Consider the following 16,319-nt stretch of genomic DNA (forward strand, 5'->3'; position numbering starts at 1 on the left):
TGGGTGAGCCTCTCGGGCTTCCAGCCTCTCTTACGTGCTGCCTCCTCATACCAGCGCTCCTGGGCTGTGGCTGCCTCCTTCTCCTCCCGAGAGCGGCGATTCTCTCCCACCTTAGCCCAGGGTCCTTCTCCGTTGAGTATTTGCTCCCATGTCCATTCCTCTTCTCTCCATTGCTTTTGTTCTTGCCGTCCTTCTCCAATCCGCTTGGTCCTGGTTTGGTGGGTGTTTCTGTCACGGCTGTCAATGTCGTTCTCCTCCTCAGACGAGGAGGAGCATGGATCGGACCAAGATGCGGAGTAGGAGGTATTCATGATTTTAATGACAAACCAACAAACACTAACAAATTAACAAAACAACAAACGTGACTAACCTGCAACAGTCCTGTGTGGCCCAAACGCTAACACAGGAAACAAACACCCACAAAACACAAGTGAAACCCTGGCTGCCTTAGTATGACTCTCAATCAGAGACAAACGATACACACCTGTCTCTAATTGAGAATCATACCAGGCCGAACACAAAACCCAACATAGAAATAGAAAACATAGACTGCCCACCCAACACTCACGCCCTGACCAATAAAGACATACAAAACAAGAGAAAACAGGTCAGGAACGTGACAGTGTATATGTAATTCTGTGTGATTAGTTAGGTATTTAGTAAATAAATAATTAAACCCAATTTTGTATTGCTGATTCAACTTGTTAGCCAGGGTTCGTGAAGATTTACAACTTTCAGATGAGACTGAAATAAGGTGACGATTAATATTGACTGCTATTGATGTAAAATATTACTAGGTCTTTAAGAGTTTATTCGGAAGATAACTGCTCTATAAATATTATTTAGTGGTGCCCCGACTTTCTAGTTAATTACATTTACATGATTAGCTCAATCAGGTAATATTACTTACAGAGAAAGGATTTTATAGAATAGCATGTCATATCAATTAATCCGGCATAGCTAAAGACACAACATTATTGGTGCCCCGTGTGAGGCAACTAAAATAGAATGACGCTTTCATTTTGATTCAGCCTGTATAAAATTGAAAAGCAGATTACATAATATACCAAGTTTATTATACACATTTTTGGAGTGGTAGACAAGCATTATTGGGTGTGTGTGTGCTCTGGAAAGATTCCCCATGTTGTGTTCTGACGCAGTCAGTGGGTAACGTAAGCGAATACATTTCTGTATTTTTTTATTTATTTTTTATTTCACCTTTATTTAACCAGGTAGGCTAGTTGAGAACAAGTTCTCATTTGCAACTGCGACCTGGCCAAGATAAAGCATAGCAGTGTGAACAGACAACACAGAGTTACACATGGAGTAAACAATAAACAAGTCAATAACATGGTAGAAAAAAAAAGAGAATCTATATACAATGTGTGCAAAAGGCATGAGGTAGGCAATAAATCGAATAATTACAATTTAGCAGATTAACACTGGAGTGATAAATCATCAGATGATCATGTGCAAGAAGAGATACTGGTGTGCAAAAGAGCAGAAAAGTAAATAAATAAAAGCAGTATGGGGGGTGAGGTAGGTAAATTGGGTGGGTAGTTTACAGATGGACTATGTACAGCTGCAGCGATCGGTTAGCTGCTCGGATAGCAGATTTTTAAAGTTGTTGAGGGAGATAAAAGTCTCCAACTTCAGAGATTTTTGCAATTCGTTCCAGTCGCAGGCAGCAGAGAACTGGAAGGAAAGGAAAGGAATGAGGGCTGATAAAGCTAATTATAGAAATCTGAGAAATAGAGCGTTTGGCCAAACGCAGGGCTATTTCTGCCTCGCGCGTTTCAGACGCGTGTAGGATCGGTCATTATTAATTTCTCGAGCGAGGACAAAGAGCCAGCCGATTGAAATTCAGGAGATATTAGCTTGACCAGCGATAATTATATCGGTCTCTCTCGCGTTTCCACGCGAGACCACGGTGCTTTTCATTATTTGCCGCGAGTTCCGGTTAAAACATTGTCAAATAACGCCGAAAACATAATACGTTATAAGTAAAACTTTTCCCTTGCCAAGGGAATCCTACGTGTTGCAATTTTCAGGCACAAAGTAGGGTTAGCTTGCACGAGATGCTAAAGCTAACATGGGAAAATAGCCATTTTTGTTTTCTTGTGCCACGTTGAAATTCCTCCGCCTTGCGGAACGGAAGTCCCGCCCCGGGTAGTTCCATTTGATTTCAGCGTGTGTAATCATTGACCGCTGAAGTGTGCCCTAGTATATTCGTTCATGAAGAATTATTCAGGTCACACTCAAGTCATTACTTATGATATCCAGACGGATATCAATGTCTTATCCAATTGAACTAATAAGTGTAAATTTGGCAATTTCATTCTCAAATGGATCTTTTAAATAATATCCAAATTGATGAGTTTTCTAAAAAAGACATTGTAAACATTTTTCAAACTAACCTAGATGAAGCAACATCTCAGGTTAATTAAAGTTTAATACCCAGATAGCCTACCCAGGTAGGATTAATCATTGGCATTGATTAATTAATTCAATTTGCTTTTGCAAATTCAGTCACGTCCAACTTCCATATTACTGGTACGGTACTGATGGTTCGTCAACATCTATAAATAGATTAAACCTGTCTTTGCGGCTTCCAATGAATTCCAAACCCAAACTTTGAAAAAAAATGAATTTTTTTCCTCTAAATTTGTTAAATAATGTGCAAGCTATCAAAGGAGGTGGTCAACACTCCTCCGCTAATTAGTGAACCTCCACCCATAAAAGGATTGATCTCTGACCCCAGCAGCGATACCAAACCTAATTATGCCATTAGCAAAAAATCTGCCGAAATTGCGAACGCTCTCCAAAATCAACCATCAAACACAGGCTTTGTGACGGTTCTCCCCACTTTTGCACTGATGTATCGCCATAGAAATGTGGCATCGGTCCAATACCACAGTGCACAGCTGAAGCACTTGCCAGACATGGCTAACATGAGGGGACAGGTGGAGAGAACTGAGCAACTATTGACAAAAGCAGGAAATGAAAACATTCTGCCAGTCGAGGAACTGTGTTTGAAATCTGAACAATTAAAAGTAATTGCAAATACTTATGATGATGAACGAGGACAATCTCTCCAACAAAATCGTTGTCTCCAGGAACAACTCGATTTAGCCAAAACTAAATACGATGTAGTCCAGTCCAAACTAGATAAATCTGTCGAGTTATCTACAAACAGGAGCGCGCAATTTGATAACATGCAGGCAGTTTTGTCGAACGTTATACAAGGTAACAATGTTCTACTCCAAATTCTGCAGACCAAAGACGATCAGCTGATGAACACAATGACTAAGTTGGATGACAAATCAGCAGAACACATTGAAGTCGCTGACCAAATGAATGATGAGAGAACTCGGGTGATGAAGATGGAAATCTTGATTTCTAAGCAAGCGGAAGAAATCTCATCACTGAATCTCTCGCTCCGTACTCAAGACCTCAAGACCTGCAAACCATGACAGATAAGTTTGAGACCGAAAGGAGCAAGTGCGACACTCACGTGTCCAAAATCAGTACTCTAAGCACTCAAGTGGACTCTGCAATGCAGCAGAATACCACCCTTTCCCCACAGGATGAAGCCAACCCTCTCCGCCCGCTTGACACGGAATACCTTGACAAACTCGTCCAGAATTTGCCCACCTTTGACCCCGTTGCAGGTCAGCCAAACGATACTGAGACGTTCCTAGCTGACATAGAGGACGCGTTGGGTGACTACCCGATCGCTACGGGTTCTGACAGGGTTTACCTGTTGAAGCAAACGTCGAATAGACACGTGACGAGGTCCATTCGTCTACAACAGCAACACGTGCTAAATGACTACGCTAAACTTGCCACAGCTTTGAAATTAGAATTCAGTGGTTCTGCGACTCGCAAACACGATAGCTCACTGGCTAACACGGTCAAACAAGCTCGGAACGAACACCCACAAGCTTACTATCATAGGCTTCGTTCAGCTTACTTTGGCCTACTCACTGAAACAGGAATGGAAGACCGGTTACCATTTAAACAAATGTTTCTGTCGAACATGTATCCCACCTTCATTACCTACTTGGGCCCTGCCTATCTTACAACTCAGAGAGCTTGCAAGCACAGCTTTTGAGGCATCGAAAGCTCGCAACGCTGTCAAGGGTTGCGTCAGTCAAATCTGGTATCAGGATAAAATGTGATTCAGAGTCACCGAATATACTTTAAGTATTTTTATTAAACTCAAGCGATAAATGGTAAATGCAATTTTCGTATATACGGGTTCACTGTAACACCTCGCAGGGTAGAACAGAGAACAGCTGGAATGTGTACAAACAACAGTTATTATACTGTGATAGAAATAGTTCCAACCCGTCCGTTGGCCTATCACAGTAGAGGCTGAGCGTGGTTTAAACTTGCTCAAACTATCGTAGGCGCTTAGGCTGGTCCCAGCCCCCTAGCGCTCCAGATGTCCAGCGCTGTTGCTGTGTAGATTCCGCTCCCACACCCTAGAGACTGAGGTCAGACAGTTCTGTAACATTGTTTGAGCTATTTGCACCTGCATAGAAAGCATACTGTTCCCGCTCAAGGTTAACCACAGCTTCTCAGCACACTATCTGGGGCAAAATGTTACTTCTAGCACACACACAGGCACTCAGGCCAACAGTTGCTAATATTCAATCACATGTGATATAGTATTGGGTTATAGCGCAATAAACACAGATCCTCACAACGCTAAGAGCCCTGACCACTCGGTTTTGAAGTTTGACCAGGAGCACTCACTCCAGTTAGATGGTGCATTATCAGGTATTGGAGCGTTGAGAGATGACGCACAACAACGGGTTCTACCACGAAACCATGATTCCAATAACCTCCGCGGTCAAAATAACTGTAAAGTACATCGCCATCAACATGACTACCGCTACAATCGACCTGTTCGCTACGTTCCTGCACCCAACCCACACAAAGTGTCAGAGCACAAGGGTAACAAAGGGTTGAAGGATGATCAAAACGTAGACCAATGTTCTCCAGAAGTTTCACTACGGGAAGAACTAAAGCGAGAACAATTTGAGAAAAGGGTCAAAGATAAGTCACAAGGTCTAGACGGGAAATTACCGGACACCAGGTCCGCAAGAATTAACACCCATAGCAAGGACGTTAAAGTTCAAATTTCTCCCGCTCTCATTCGAGACCCTATCCAGGGCCCGCTTGATCAAGAAACCAGCCCACGGGCTTTGTCTATAGACTCTGATACAAAGGTTGCGAAGAAAAAGGTAAAACGCTTCGTTAAAGCCAAGCCCACTCAAAATCTGGAAAGTCGATCTGCTTCCATCTTGAACAGAAATGACACATCACGTCGTTGCGAACGACCACTCCACTTTGTGGGGAATATGTCCACTAAACACAAATCGAAACGCCCATACCTGGAAACAGTCCTGGAGGACTGCTTAACTTGTCATGCGCTAATTGATTCGGGTGCGACAATATCACTCATCTCTCAAACATTGTTTGATGATCTCAAAAGGGCTTTGAAGCCAACTAAACGTTGGTTAAAAGTGGAACGATGCGACACTACACTTTGAGGGGTCACTCAGACTACCTCGCCTCTCACATTGAGAGTCATGCTGAAACTACACTTCCAGGACGTCTCGCTCGTTCACCCTGTGTATGTTACCAGCCTCGAAACTGTACCCCTGCTACTGGGAGCAGACTTGATGGCTCGGTTACTCCCATTGGTGGATTGGAAAACCAACCAGGTATGGTCACAGGCTACAGTACCTTCTCCACAGACCACCCCGTCTTCCCCTAACGCTAGCTGCAACGCAGTCATTCACGAGGGGTATCTGTCAAAAGCATCCCTTGGGAAAAGACGTTTAGAAACCTCTTGGTGCAGAATCCGATCCAAGGAGATATTACGATATCTCGACACATTCCATCAGCCAATCTGATTGACATTCTTTTCATGATTTCGAGCCAGCTGTCTCTGTGAATGAGCAACTTCCCTCCTCCTTGCAGTCGTGCAATACGGTAGTTGAGATGAACTTCCTTCGGACACTTCCGCAAGCACTGCGGCCGTCTCAGCAAGAAAAACATCGATGCGCAAAGTATACTCTGCCTCCGATGACACACATTCCGCTTTATGGGGGACTGTCAACCCTTACAATGACACTAATGGCGTCAGTCCAGCAACTGACCCGATGACTCCCACTGGTGAAACACTTTGCGATATCACAGACCGATATCCTCGTCTCAGTTTGCAGGTACCGAAGAGGTTGCCACACGCGGACGCGGTGGTGACTGACAGACCTCGACAGCCACTGAGGGTGTTGAAGCACAAACACCAGGAGATTTGGTTGAAAGGTTACAGCCCTTCTCATAATAACGTAGCCATTGACAACTCGTACATAGGGTTCGAACCTTTCGTTTGCGCCTCGGATACCAACACCACATGCTGGTGGGGTCCCGAGACACAAAGGCGGGGAATAGTAGCCCAGACCCATGATGAGCCTTATCGAGGCCGATGGGGAGGTCGAGACTACGGACAACACCGTACGAGGCCACCAGAGCATAAATCAAATCTAGTTGTAAACTCCCCTTTGAGAACAGTGAGGAGCAGACAGGCCCCTAGACGGGGATTATCTTAGAACACATCTAAGATAGTACTGAGGTGTACCACACTGGTCGTAAAGGAAGTCCAGTGGACTTGTCCACCTCCAAAACAAATGGCAACAATAATCATTCCTTGCCATGTGTAGTAGTCACTACAAGACAACTAGTAAATTGCTCTGATCATGTATTCCTGTAGGATAACATTTCAGAATAAATCGGTAGGACACCTGGACCCCTTGAGTACCAGTACCAATACCACAGTCAGTCCAGCAACACTCAGTAAGAGGATTAGTAACCTCACAAGTTAAATTGCTATTGATAATAGCAACATAGGAGTCACTCAGAGTGCAACACGGGGAAGGGAATCTCCATTGCACTCTTCCAATGGTTAACACACGCCACTAATAAATAGAACCCTCCTTTCAGGAGAAAAGTTATTAGAAGTCATGAACCATGATCACACCACGTACGACTGGTCTAATACTTAGAGTACTTCCCTCATGAGGTTAGCTCCTCCGTGGATAACATAGCTATGAAGTAGACTTCTTCATACCTACCGCCACTACAATAGTGGAAGACAGTGACTGGTAGTAAAACCACTACAGACTCCCGCGACACCAATTCTGACTGACCTCCAGGCATTGACCTGAAAATTACCTGACTACGTCAGACTCATTCTGAGCTAGTTGTAATCTGCCAGAATACTTGGTTTCCTTCCCTTGACATGTGCGCTTGCGTAAGCATAAACGCACATGCACAACGGAACATCCAATTAGGATTTATGCTAGGATCACTTAAGGGTCCGAGCAAAATACCAGCCTTAGTAAAGTTGAACATTTATTTTGAGGCCTTTAACTCTACAGCTACAGTACTCACCAGTTTTCTTCCCAGAGGTCCATAGGTCATCCCTGTAGACTGCCCAAAACTAGTGCCTTACAGCTGTAGACTTATCATATAGTTATCAACTTAGGATAGTACCCTAAGCAACACCCCGCAAATTAGGAAAGATATGACATTAGACAATGCCATGATAGGGTCATTTTGCCAAGACCATGGACGTAGATGGAATACATATATATATTTTTTTATGCTTTCATTCATTTTGTTTCATTTTCTTCGGCACGTAGAAAGTGATAGAGCCATAAACAACTTCCCCATACAACCATCAGTTAGTGCCACAACGCCGCTCATTTTGGGAGGAAATGTAATGATATATTTCATGAGTGTGTGTGCGTTGTTAACATCTGCCTAAGTTACTGCCCAGATCTTCCAGTCTGGATGACCAGACGACGGGTCCGGAACGGCGATCCCAATCCGGACATCCGCTGCCCAGCCATGGGGCGGACTTCTTCATTTGCAGACACCCTACCCGGATCGACCACCAGAGGGGGGACTGCAACGGCGATCCCAATCTGGACATCCGCTGCCGAGCCATGGAGCAGACTTCATTCGCAGAAACCCTACCCGTGTCGATCACCAGATGGGGACCACAACGATGGTCCACAACCAGGACAACCCACGGTCATTTTTATGTTGGTTTGCAGCATGCAGGTTAATCACAAGATTGAACCCAACATGGGGGGACTGTCATGACGTTGGCCTGGTGGTAGGTTTATGACAGTCATAAATACCTCTTCCCCCTTTTTCCTCTCTCTACCCTACTGATATGACATTTGAAAATCCCTTGGTTAACATAGAGATTCTGGGAACATCAGAAGGTGGGGGGAAATGAACCATATTTTGGTAATCCGACCAGTTGAACATATGGGTTGGTACTTAATGAATAGGATGTCAGTTCGGTTGTCATCTGAGACATTCTCATCAATGATAGGATGACATAACCTCTACAGTGGAAAGTCTACACATTAGAGTTATCAGATTCACATGGAATTGTTGGGCAATTTAAATGTTTGAATATAAAATTATTGGTGAAAAGATTAAATGTGATTTTAGCTTCCAAATGAGAGATTTGGATTTTCATAAGGTTAGGGCTCTGCTCAATCAGTGGCCCGCCCCTGTGAAGAGACATGGGTTATAAAACTATGAAAACACACCCTTCTCCCTCCACTATATAAAGCCTTGACGAAAATGTAACCTCCTGTTCCAAGTACGCGACGCCTGCAGCCTCTGCGTTAAAAGGGCAAATAACTTGCTGTTCCGGGTACATTAGGATGACGATCCGATGTCAGAATGGTTCAGATAATAACTACAGAACGAAGCTATCCTCAGCGTGAGCTTTGGTTGCGAATGGTATGAACTTTGAACTCTTATTCACTACAGAAGTGATACCTCCTAGCCGTTGAGTTAGCAACAGCAGCTGCAAACGTGGGCTAGGGAAGAACAGACAGAGTATCCCGTCTACCACACAACGACGTTACTACAACGTATTCAATTTACCACCAGATACATTCTTCAAAGGACAAAGGACTCTGTTGGGCAACACGGCCTTTCATTTACCACCAACCTACTGAAGCGCAGCTCAGAGTAAATATTTATTGCATTTTCCTTTTCCAAATGGGCGGTAATTTAAAATGCATAAGATTCTGTATTTACGATAGAGTAGCTGCCTACGGCCGGATAGAGACATAGCTTCCCTCTTTAGAGACATAGCTTCTCCCTACAGAACGTCACGGCTTCACAGAGCTAACAAAAAACAACATCCCACAACCTAAGGTGGCAAAACAGGCTGCCTAAGTATGATTCCCAATCAGAGACAACGATAGACAGCTGTCCCTGATTGAGAACCATACCCGGCCAAAACATAGAAACACAAAACATAGAATGCCCACCCCACATCACACCCTGACCTAACCAAATAGAGAAATAAAACGGCTCTCTAAGGTCAGGGAGTGACAGTTGTTGTTATATGTGTCGAACTGCTTTGCTTTATCTTGGCCAGGTCGCAGTTGCAAATGAGAACTTGTTCTCAACTAGCCTACCTGGTTAAATAAAGGTGAGACATTTTTTTATAATAATACATTTAAAAAACATGGTCTGGAAGGTATTCTGTGGTCCTCAGGCTCACTCTATCCCAATAACACAAACCCATGCAAACATTAGCCAATTCATGTTTATGCCATGCTTAATATAAATTGAGCTATCTTAGCTGTCAGCTTGTATTGTGTTTTGCCAACGTACCTTGTGCATAGCTAGGGGTTGGAAGCACATGCTGGTGGAATCATAATCTGTACCACCTACAACAAAATACACAACAATACACAATTCAACCACCACACTATTATATTTATCTCTATTAGACTGGCTTCCTTAGCACACCTAACATAGACATTTCAATATTGTCAGCTTGCTGTTAGCTAGTTAGCGTAACTACATTGGCAGTAAGATTGCTAGCCAGTTTAGAACCAACTAATCATTCATAGACCATTTATACACAGTCATCATTGCTACCAACACACAGAGAGTGAGTTAGCTATATCAACGTTTCTATTTGGTAGCAATGATGAATGTGTTTTCCAGACAACAGTGGAATAGTGGAATAGATGGCTACCAGATTGAGCTACTCTTATTTGCTAGCTTACGTTAGCTAACGTTAGTAAAAGATAGAATGAATAAACAAACATATTTACTGTGCAAATATAGCTACCAGTCTAGCAGTGACTACCACGGCATAGGCGAAATGGATTGACAGTGTGTATCCAAATGATAGCTAGCTATATGATTTAGCTGAATGTTTTCAGAGTTCATTACAGGACTGAAACATTAGCTAGCTAATTTACCTAGTCCAGCTAGGCTAGCAAGCTAGCTAACGTTAGATTACCTCTAATCAAAAATCTTCTGTTTTGTTGTGAAGGAATAAATCTATGGTATCACATCCCTTCTCAGCTGTCGTCAATGGATTACCAGTTCACCCTGAAAATCCCTCTGATAGTCTTTGGTCACCATAAGCATCATTCTTGAGAGCCGCAATCCACTGGCGGCATCGGGGTAGATCTCTGGTAGGTAGAATGGTGAAAGATAACTTGTTTTCGTGCATGTTTGTAATTTACACAGCCAGGCACAGAACACCACATGGACATGATGACAAACGTTAGTGAAAAACAAATGATCCCCAACAAATTTGCCTGGAGAAGTTCTGAGATTACCGTGTTGTTCGTTTCAAAGTAAACAACACCATCACTCAAGTTTGTGGACACGCCCCATCTACCTACCGGCGGTAGCTGTATTCATTATGAATGCCGGAATTTGTGGTTCACTATGAGCAGACGAAAACACAAGAAGTCAAAACTTCCCGATTCTAACAGTGAAATGAAAATGCGCAGCTTGTGGTTTGGATAATTTTGATGTTTAGGACAAAACATAATGTTGTTAATATAGTAATGACTATATGCTGTGGCAGAGCCAAGGTGAAATGTCCCTTTAACCACTAATTCCTAGCCCAGCTAACATTAGCCACCTAGCCACCTAGCTAACATTAGACACAAGAAATTGGAATTTGTAACTTAATATCATAGGTATTGCAAATTGTTAACATTTTGTACAAATTGTAATTCGTAACATATCATATGAAATGGATGATGTACATCCACAAATTAATAAATACCATACCAAATGTAACATATCATACTCATTTGAGTGTCACGAATTTTCATTTAAAATATTACGTATACCCTGAGTCCAGGTTGCAGGCAGCAGGTATAAGGTCCCTAGCATACACAGTAAGCTATAATCATGGCAACAACCATCCAACCATCACTTCCTGAGCTTTCTGTGTTGACTCAGTCTTTCTGCTGCATGGCAACCTACAGTATGGTCATTCGGAAGGAATTTTAAAGGGTTCGATTTTACCCTGTAATATCAAATGTATTTATATAGCCCTTCGTACATCAGCTGATATCTCAAAGTGCTGTATAGAAACCCAGCCTAAAACCCCAAACAGCAAGCAATGCAGGTGTAGAAGCACGGTGGCTAGGAAAAACTCCATAGAAAGGCCAGAACCTAGGAAGAAACCTAGAGAGGAACCAGGCTATGAGGGGTGGCCAGTCCTCTTCTGGCTGTGCTGGGTGGAGATTATAACAGAACATGGCCAAGATGTTCAAATGTTCATAAATGACCAGCATGGTCAAATAATAATAATCACAGTAGTTGTCAAGGGTGCAGCACTTCAGGAGTAAATGTCAGTTGGCTTTTCATAGCCGATCATTAAGAGTATCTCTACCGCTCCTGCGGTCTTTAGAGAGTTGAAAACAGCAGGTCTGGGACAGGTAGCACGTCCGGTGAACAGGTCAGGGTTCCATAGCCGCAGGCAGAACAGTTGAAACTGGAGCAGCAGCACGGCCAGGTGGACTGGGGACAGCAAGGAGTCATCATGTCAGGTTGTCCTGAGGCATGGTTCTAGGGCTCAGGTCCTCCGAGAGAGAGAAAGAAGGAGAGAATTAGAGAGAGCATACTTAAATTCACACAGGACACCGGATAAGACAGGAGAAGTCCTCCAGATATAACAAACTGACCCTAGCCCCCCGACACATAAACTACTGCAGCATAAATACTGGAGGCTGAGACAGGAGGGGTCAGGAAACACTGTGGCCCCATCCGATGATACCCCCGGACAGGGCCAAAAAGGAAGGATATAACCCCACCCACTTTGCCAAAGCACAGCCCCCACACCACTAGAGGGATATCTTCAACCACCAACTTACCATCCTGCGACGAGGCCGAGTATAGCCCACAAAGATCTCCGCCACGGCACAAACCAAGGGGGGGCGCCAACCCAGACAGGAAGATCACGTCAGTGACTCAACCCACTCAAGTGACGCACCCCTCCTAGGGATGGCATGAAAGAGCACCAGTAAGCCAGTGACTCAGCCACTGTAATAGGGTTAGAGGCAGAGAATCCCAGTGGAGAGAGGGGAACCGGCCAGGCAGAGACAGCAAGGGCGATTCGTTGCTCCAGAGCCTTTCCGTTCACCTTCACACTCCTGGGCCAGACTACACTCAATCATATGACCTACTGAAGAGATGAGTCTTCAGTAAAGACTTAAAGGTTGAGACCAAGTCTGCGTCTCTCACATGGGTAGGCAGACCATTCCATAAAAATGGAGCTCTATAGGAGAAAGCCCTGCCTCCAGCTGTTTGCTTAGAAATTCTAGGGACAATTGGGAGGCCTGCGTCTTGTGACCGTAGCGTACGTGTAGGTATGTACGGCAGGACCAAATCGGAAAGATAGGTAGGAGCAAGCCCATGTAACGCTTTGTAGGTTAACAGTAAAACCTTGAAATCAGCCCTTGCCTTAACAGTAAGCCAGTGTAGGGAAGCTAGCACTGGAGTAATATGATATTTTTTTTTGGTTCTAGTCAGGATTCTAGCAGCCGTATTTAGCACTAACTGAAGTTTATTTAGTGCTTTACCCGGGTAGCCGGAAAGTAGAGCATTGCAGTAGTCTAACCTAGAAGTAACAAAAGCATGGATTCATTTTTCTGCATAATTTTTGGACAGAAAGTTTCTGATTTTTGCAATGTTACGTAGATGGAAAAAAGCTGTCCTTGAAAGAATCTTGATATGTTCGTCAAAAGAGAGATCAGGGTCCAGAGTAACGCCGAGGTCCTTCACAGTTTTATTTGAGACGACTTTACAACCATCAAGATTAATTGTCAGATTCAACAGAAGATCTCTTTGTTTCTTGGGACCTAGAACAAGCATCTCTGTTTTGTCCGAGTTTAATAGTAGAAAGTTTTCAGCCATCCACTTCCTTATGTCTGAAACACAGGCTTCTAGCGAGGGCAATTTTGGGGCTTCACCATGTTTCATTGAAATGTACAGCTGTGTGTCATCCGCATAGCAGTGAAAGTTAACATTATGTTTTCGAATGACATCCCCAAGAGGTAAAATATATAGTGAAAATAATAGTGGTTCTAAAACGGAACCTTGAGGAACACCGAAATGTACAGTTGATTTGTCAGAGGACAAACCATTCACAGAGACAAACTGATATCTTTCCAACAGATAAGATCTAAACCAGGCCAGAACTTGTCCGTGTAGACCAATTTGGGTTTCCAATCTCTCCAAAAGAATGTGGTGATCGATGGTATCAAAGGCAGCACTAAGGTCTAGTAGCACGAGGACAGATGCAGAGCCTCGGTCTGACGCCATTAAAAGGTCATTTACCACCTTCACAAGTGCAGTCTCAGTGCTATGATGGGGTCTAAAACCAGACTGAAGCATTTCGTATGCATTGTTTGTCTTCAGGAAGGCAGTGAGTTGCCGTGCAACAGCTTTTTCAATTTTTTTTGAGAGGAATGGTTGATTCGATATAGGCCGATAGTTTTTTTATATTTTCTGGGTCAAGGTTTGGCTTTTTCAAGAGAGGCTTTATTACTGCCACTTTTAGTGAGCTTGGTACACATCCGGTGGATAGAGAGCCGTTTATTATGTTCAACATAGGAGGGCCGAGCACAGGAAGCAGCTCTTTCAGTAGTTTAGTTGGAATAGGGTCCAGTATGCAGCTTGAAGGTTTAGAGGCCATGATTATTTTCATCATTGCGTCAAGAGATATAGTACCAAAACACTTAAGTGTCTCTCTTGATCCTAGGTCCTGGCAGAGTTGTGCAGACTCAGGACAGCTGAGCTTTGGAGGAATACGCAGATTTAAAGAGGAGTCCGTAATTTGCTTTCTAATGATCATGATCTTTTCCTCAAAGAAGTTCATGAATTTATTACTGCTGAAGTGAAAGCCATCCTCACTTGGGGAATGCTGCTTTTTAGTTAGCTCTGCGACAGTATCAAAAATAAATTTTGGATTGTTCTTATTTTCCTCAATTAAGTTGGAAAAATAGGATGATCGAGCAGCAGTGAGGGCTCTTCGATACTGCACAGTACGCCATTTCCGTTCCAATTTTCTGGAAGCTTGCTTCAGAGCTCGGGTATTTTCTGTATACCAGGGAGCTAGTTTCTTATGACAAATGTTTTTAGTTTTTATGGGTGCGACTGCATCTAGGGTATTGCGCAAGGTTAAATTGAGTTCCTCAGTTAGGTGGTTAACTGATTTTTGTCCTCTGACGTCCTTGGGTAGGCAGAAGGAGTCTGGAAGGGCATCAAGGAATCTTTGTGTTGTCTGAGAATTTATAGCACGACTTTTGATGCTCCTTGGTTGGGGTCTGAGCAGATTATTTGTTGCGATTGCAAACGTAATAAAATGGTGGTCCGATAGTCCAGGATTATGAGGAAAAACATTAAGATCTACAACATTTATTCCATGGGACAAAACTAGGTCCAGAGTATGACTGTGGCAGTGAGTAGGTCCAGAGACATGTTGGACAAAACCCACTGAGTCGATGATGGCTCCGAAAACCTTTTGGAGTGGGTCTGTGGACTTTTCCATGTGAATATTAAAATCACCAAAAATTAGAATATTATCTGCTATGACTGCAAGGTCCGATAGGAATTCAGGGAACTCAGTGAGGAACGCTGTATATGGCCCAGGAGGCCTGTAAACAGTAGCTATAAAAAGTGATTGAGTAGGCTGCATAGATTTCATGACTAGAAGTTCAAAAGACGAAAACGTAATTTTTAAAAATTTTATTTTATTTTATTATTATTATTATTATTTTTATTTTTTTGTAAATTGAAATTTGCTATCGTAAATGTTAGCAACACCTCCGCCTTTGCGGGATGCACGGGGGATATGGTCACTAGTGTAACCAGGAGGTGAGGCCTCATTTAACACAGTAAATTCATCAGGCTTAAGCCATGTTTCAGTCAGGCCAATCACAACAAGATTATGATCAGTGATTAGTTCATAACCTCTACCGCTTCTCTCTCCCGGATCCGGGATCCTCCTCATCAAAAAAGCTGACTAGCATAGCCTAGCCTAACGCGACAGGGATATCATATAATATAATTTTCATGAAATTACAAGTCCAATACAGCAAATGAAAGATAAACATCTTGTGAATCCAGCCATCATTTCCGATTTTTAAAATGTTTTACAGCGAAAACACAATATGTATTTCTATTAGCTAACCACAATAGCAAAAGACTCAACCGCATATTTTCACAACTTTTCTACCGCATAGGTAGCTATCACAAAACCGACCAAATAGAGATATAATTAGTCACTAACCAAGAAACAACTTCATCAGATGACAGTCTTATAACATGTTATACAATAAATTTATGTTTTCTTCGAAAATGTGCATATTTGAGGTATAAATCATAGTTTTACATTGCAGCTACCATCAAAAATATCACCAAAGCAGCCAGAATAATTACAGAGAGCAACGTGAAATACCTAAATACTCATCATAAAACATTTATGAAAAATACATGGTGTACAGCAAATGAAAGATAAACATCTTGTGAATCCAGCCAATATTTCCGTTTTTTTTATGTGTTTTACAGCGAAAACACAATATAGCATTATATTAGCTTACCACAATAGCAAAACACACAAATGCATTTATTAGCAGCAAAAGGTAGCGATCGCAAAAACCAGCAAAATATATAAAATTAATCACTAACCTTGACCAACTTGATCAGATGACAGTCTTATAACATCAGGTTATACAATACACTTATGTTTTGTTCGAAAATGTGCATATTTAGAGCTGCAAACCGTGGTTATACATTGTGAATATGTAGCATTGATTCACCAGAATGTCCGGAGCTAGTTTGGACACTCACTTAATCTGACCAAAGAACTCATCATAAACTTTACTAAAAAATACATGTTGGACAGCAAATGAAAGATACACTGGTTCTTAACAAGCATTTCGCTA

General features: G+C 42.7%; 1 long non-coding RNA gene across 1 annotated transcript; it reads right to left on the reverse strand.

Annotated features, from left to right (window-relative positions):
- Nucleotides 1-9,726: 9,726 nt before the first annotated feature.
- LOC139550746 (uncharacterized) lies at nt 9,727-10,729 on the reverse strand. The gene is made up of 2 exons (XR_011670119.1): nt 10,367-10,729; nt 9,727-9,782 (listed from the first exon to the last, which is right to left on the reverse strand). It is a non-coding gene; the product is annotated as an uncharacterized lncRNA (long non-coding RNA).
- Nucleotides 10,730-16,319: the final 5,590 nt, after the last annotated feature.

Source organism: Salvelinus alpinus, chromosome 2 (assembly GCF_045679555.1).
Source record: "Salvelinus alpinus chromosome 2, SLU_Salpinus.1, whole genome shotgun sequence".
Classification (NCBI taxonomy): domain Eukaryota; kingdom Metazoa; phylum Chordata; class Actinopteri; order Salmoniformes; family Salmonidae; genus Salvelinus; species Salvelinus alpinus.